Below are 5,652 nucleotides of genomic sequence, written 5' to 3' on the forward strand. Positions count from 1 at the left end.
CGGTGACAGGGCCCGCACGCGACCCGCGCATGCGCACTGGCTTCCCGCCATCGGCTGTCACAGACGTTCCCGCCCCACCCGCCGCCATCCATTCCCCTCACGGGACCGGCAGCGCCTCCCGTCCCGGCGGCGGGGCTGAGGGGCCGCCGCGCTGCCTCTCCTCGCCCAGGAGAGCAGCCTGAGCTTCTCCGACGGGGCGGCGGCGTCTACTGATGCGAACCTAGCACGAAGCGGGCGGGTCGCGGCCACCGGCGGCGGCCCGGCTACCACGTCCCGCCTCACGGCCCCAACGAGCCCAGCCCCGGCCGCGGTGGGACGTAAAGAACGTTTGATAAGTCCGTGGTACCGCCTGTCACTGAGGTGAATGGTCAGAGCACCACCGAAAGAGGAGAGCATATGGTACAGCACGGTTCGTCTGTATTTTTAAGGAGTTCCAATATATAGAAATCGATCTATCTGAAAAAATATAAATACAAATTTTAAGTAGGGAGAGAAATACACACCACTTGCTTGTGAGCACGGTATTACCATTTAAAACCACTCGTTTCCACCTTAAGACCTCAGGCATACTTGTGCCGGCTGTGCAGCTGAAGCCCATCACAATTCTAATGTTTTGGGGTTGTAATCAGTGCTGTGCTGCTCATGTGGAAATTGATGGAAACTCTGAAATTTCACGGTGAGCAGTGGCATAACTCAAGCTTTTCTGTGAAAAGAACATTGCTTTTTTCTTTTTTTACTTTTTTGTTTGTTTGTTTTTTGTTTTTGTTACCTTTTTCTGCCTGGAATTGAGCAGGAAAACAAGTGCTCTTCTCACTACATTTAGCTCCGACTCAGGATCCTCAATGAGTATCACCTTGGAGTCAGGATTAGCAATAATTTCTTCCAAACCATTAGCTAATTGTGACCAGAAGTTTGCAGGTGTAAAATCACCTGAGATGGGTGGGAGGGTTCATATGCTGGATCTGCATTTTGAATGCACTATTGAAATCACAATTTCAATGTTGAAATCCAAGCTTCTTTCTCAATGCTTAGTCTGGCTGTAGCAAGAACCAAAATCACTCCTGAGCAGCATTTCATTACAGGCCAAGAGGCAAAGGAAGAGGTTTAGTGGAACACAGAACACGCTGGAGCTTTGAAAACACCAAGACAGGCACTTCATTAATAACTACAAATCAGTTCTAGTGGTGAGCAATGTGATATCTCCTTTACACGTAACATTGTCCCATTATTACATCTCACTCCATAATTTGACATTACCAAAAGAACCTGAGGCTGTTACAGCATTGCCTGTTTGGAAACCTTAAGAAAAAAGAATCAACTAGAACTTTTAGAATTAAATAAGCTCTTGAAACACTGTGAGGTTTTACTTCCAGCAAAGCAATTTAATCTGTTCAAACCATTTTAGCTGGAAACCCTTGAATTTTAAGCAAAGAATGGTTATTTTGGCAGAACTGAGGGGTGTATTTTCTGCAGTGAACCTCTCCTGGAGATGCAACATGCCCCTGTCAGTGCAAAACTGATGAGAAGAAATTCTTTGGTTTGTGTCTTTCAACACTTCTGCTGGTTTATTCAAGTTCTTGCTCAAGTTACTGCACTGATGGGAATTAGGAGCCCTCAGAAGAAAATCCTGCAAGAACTTGTAATTGCCCATTGCACAAACAGACTGAAAATACTCCAGTTCTGAATCAAGACACAGGAACTACACCAAGGCACAAGAACATTTCGTTGCACAATGCCCTAAACTGAACTCAGCACTCAAAAGCCAGATGAATATTCCCAGTGAAGATGCATTTAAAAGCACTGGCACTTAATGGTCCATCCTGGCTACCAAATGGCCATCAATTTCACAGGACATTTCAAGGCCATTATTAAAAGCAACAAGGACGTGGTTCTCTGATCACTATTTGTAGCCAACATCAGCTGGAGGATGCAGCAATAGTGACAGGTTGCAGCGAGGAGAAGCAGGCCCTCCCAAAATCAGGCTGCTCATCTGATTTGCACTCCCCATTTTTTAATAATTCACTTTTCCTCTCCCCGCCCAGGGAACTGCTCTGTATCAGATATGGCTCAGGGCTCCAGTGGTTTAGGTGGCTCTTTGGCATCTTCAGATTAACTTTGTTAAGCTTTTCATACAAATTGATTCAATTCAGGTTAGCAGTGATCAGAGAAGCAGCCACTGAGGCCAGTTCCAATGATGGAAGGTTTGATTTTGTATCCATTTATTGTGTTACTTTCCCTTCTGGATGACAGAGCTCAGCGTAAACTCAGCACAGAGACTTGAAAGGGCCAAACAAAGAAAAATAATTAGCATTTTCCTGAAGAGCAGCTTGGTTTGTTTTTCTCTCAAGTGTGAATTTTGGGATGGTACAAGCCACTATATCCATCTCCTCCTGTAAGCCTGCCACGAAAACAAGCATGTTTCCATTCAGTAACTCACATGGCACGAGTTTGAGTGGTATAAACCAAAATTCATCTGGCTCTCCTGGGAAGGGCAATGAATTATCATTTCCAAGAAGAATCACCATCATTCAGCCAGGGCACTGGGCATTACAGGATCTCTAAACACATTAAAAATACAGTTCCCATCTAAAAACACTAAACCCTGCCCTTTGATTTCCTGAAGCATGTTGCAAGATAACTTTGAGCACGTTTATTAAAATACCTGTTGGACTACTTGGGGCAAAACAAGTCCAGGGATTGAGAAACAAAGCTGCAGCTGAATCTCCCTCTGCCTCCTGCCACAGCTCTGACTTCCTGGGTTTCAAAGGATTTAATGTGGCACAGTTCCATGAAGGACTGGTTTATTGATCTAGTTCTGGACTGGGTTTTAACCCCAGTTATTCCTCGTTTACTTGGGCTGCAGAAGGAGAACAAGCTCTGCTTGGCTCCTCAGTCTGCTTCTGGATTAACTGACCCCAAATCCCCTGCAGATCCTATCATGAATTTGGAATAACAAATTCATGGATGGATGTTTAATGGACAACTCATTACAATACCTTTTGCCATGTGGATTTAAAAATACGAGGAAACTACTTCTTTCCCTAATTTTTCATCTTTCCTGCTGCTGTAAATAGATTTAACAATGAGACCATCAGGAGTCTTTACAAATTTAAGTACTTACTGAAGCTTTTGTTCCCTGTGCTCCTGCCAGCTCTTCCATTTCAGCCGGGACTTAATGGCAGACTGGCAGACTTTACTTATTCCCACTTGTTTGCACGTCAAACCAGTTCCAGGAGGGATGTGATGGGAAGGATTTTGTGATTTTAGATTAAAATCTTACTAGAAGGAGCTGCAGCACGAAGGAACACTGCTTATCCTGGGAGAATGAGGAAATGAGTGTCCAGGCAGACAATCCTCTCCTGACCTGGGCTGCATGGAACCATAGAATCAGCCATGGAGTGCCCCAGGGAAGACGCAGGTGAAGTGTGAAGAGGGAGGTAACAGAGAAACAAAAGATGACTCTGAGAACAGAGTGAGAACTACTTTTTTTTTTTTTTTTCCCCCTCTCTTTTCTGGAAGAAAACCTTCCTGCTGATGAAAGAAGAGGAAAGCCCATTATTTCACTCACTCCAGAAGCATCAGAAGGTGAGCAGTTCTGGGTAGAGAGCAAGACAGATTTTAGCATCCTTTTCTTCCCAACCAATAGGGGAGAAAACCAGCTGGATAGGACTTAGTACAGGATAATTCCAATAAGCAGCCAAGCTTCCACAGATTCTCTGAAATACCAGGAATTTTTGAACCTAGGAGTTACTGAGAAACAACATGATTTCAATAGGTAAGGTTTGGGCAGACCTAGAACTGCCCTGGGAAGAACTTTCAACTGAGAAAGGCGTTGGGCAGAGCCTCTTGAAGGTGCTGTAAGTTTGTGTTTACTGCCTCATCCAAATCCAGCAGGTACTTTTTTCATGCCTCTGGATCCTGGAGTGGTCTGTTTCACTTAGTGCTGGGATTCTGGAGTCCTGTGCTGTGTCCTTAATACAGATTGACTGTGTCTCTTAAGGAAATCCATTTAAGCTCCATGCAAACCTTATCTGTACAGTAAGAGTAATTCTGACTCATTTCACAACAAGAGTAGGAGGATTAATTAATAACTGCAGAAGTGCTAAACATTATTAATGGCTCCCAAGTTTTCTTCTCTTGGAAACAGTGGTCATTTCTTTCCATAATGTTTTAAACAGTTGCTGCTCAAGGAGCTTAGAGTGCAGATTCCTGGCTTGTGGTTTGTCCATAAATCACAGACCTGGAGCCTGCCCAAGACACTCTCGATGGTCTCAGCAGGAAATCTGGACAAGAGAAAGCTGTTCTCAGTCTGGCCCCCTGAACCGCTTTATGGCCAGTCCAGTTTCAACGTCCCACACCAGACGTGTGAGGGATTCTATCCAAGTTTTAAAGCATGAGTTTCCAGAATGTCCTTTCAAACTGGATTTCACTCCCCATTAAATATTTTCCATCTTCTGCCCTGGAGAATATAGGTTTGACTTCACAGCTGATGAGCCTAGGCAGGGCAGGAGAGGAAGCCATGCTGTTTATCACCAATGGCTTTTCAGCACGTCAAGTTTTACTTGTAGTGAAAAATGAAAAAAAAAAAAAACCCAGGAACCTAATACAAGATAAGGTCAGGCAGCTGTAAATAAGATCCCAGAAAAAAAAAAAAAATAAATCCAGTAGATCAGTTTTCTGCACAAAGCAGCATTGCTTCCAGGAAGCTATTTACCAAAGAGATTCTGTTGCCTTTCAGACAAGGAATCATTACCCAGACACCAGCTTTAGAGCAACTTGCCTGTGTTCCTATCAGCATTTCAGTTTGTGTTCATCAACATGATGCCATACATCCACCTTTTCCCACTAGGATCTGCTCTGTTTGCCAGGAATATCATCCTCACACACCAGCATTCCCTGCAGGTGTTTGCTAAACTAAAGGGAAAGCTGAGTCCCAGAGGTGAGGAGGATCCAGTGGCTCAGACAAAGCAGCGTGATAGAATGTGTGAGATTTGGGCCAAAGCACCCTCCTGCTCCTGCAGCTGTGGTTCCTTCCTCCATGCTAGGACCATCACCATCTCTCACCACGTTTGATGGGCACAGGGACACAGGGCAGGTGTGCACTCGAGTAACAGATATCTTATTTGACATTTTAGGCACAAATCCCTCATGGCAAAAAATGAGCAGGAATTTTTCACTCCTCTGTGCACAGCCAGGCTTCCTGTAGCTTAAAGAGCTGGAGGTTGTTCTGCCCAGCACAGCACTCAGAGTTAACCAAACCCAGTCCCAGCATCTTAATCTGGCAATTGAAAGATAAACTAAACAAAGACCAGGGCTGCTCAAAGCCCTATTGAGCAAGAGAAAGGATTCTTATAAACCATTTGCATGGTGTAAAGCAGACACAAAGGGAATCTAGCATGGCATTTCTGTCTGAACAGCCACTGCTCCTTGAGTCAAACCAAGGGCTACATCCATTTTCAGAGACAAAACTAACAGGGTTCATAGCTACAGATTCTCCTGTTTTCCCTCTATACTCTCTTGTTTTCACAGCCCTCTCCTGCCACCATGCCCAGTGCTTGATGCCCTGAGAAACCAAACAGCATCTGAAGAGAGACCAACCAACATCATCAGCTGGGAGACATAAAGACCAACAAAGTAAAGAGGAGAGTGATG

Source organism: Taeniopygia guttata, chromosome 14 (genome assembly GCF_048771995.1).
Source record: "Taeniopygia guttata chromosome 14, bTaeGut7.mat, whole genome shotgun sequence".
In the NCBI taxonomy this organism is placed as follows: domain Eukaryota; kingdom Metazoa; phylum Chordata; class Aves; order Passeriformes; family Estrildidae; genus Taeniopygia; species Taeniopygia guttata.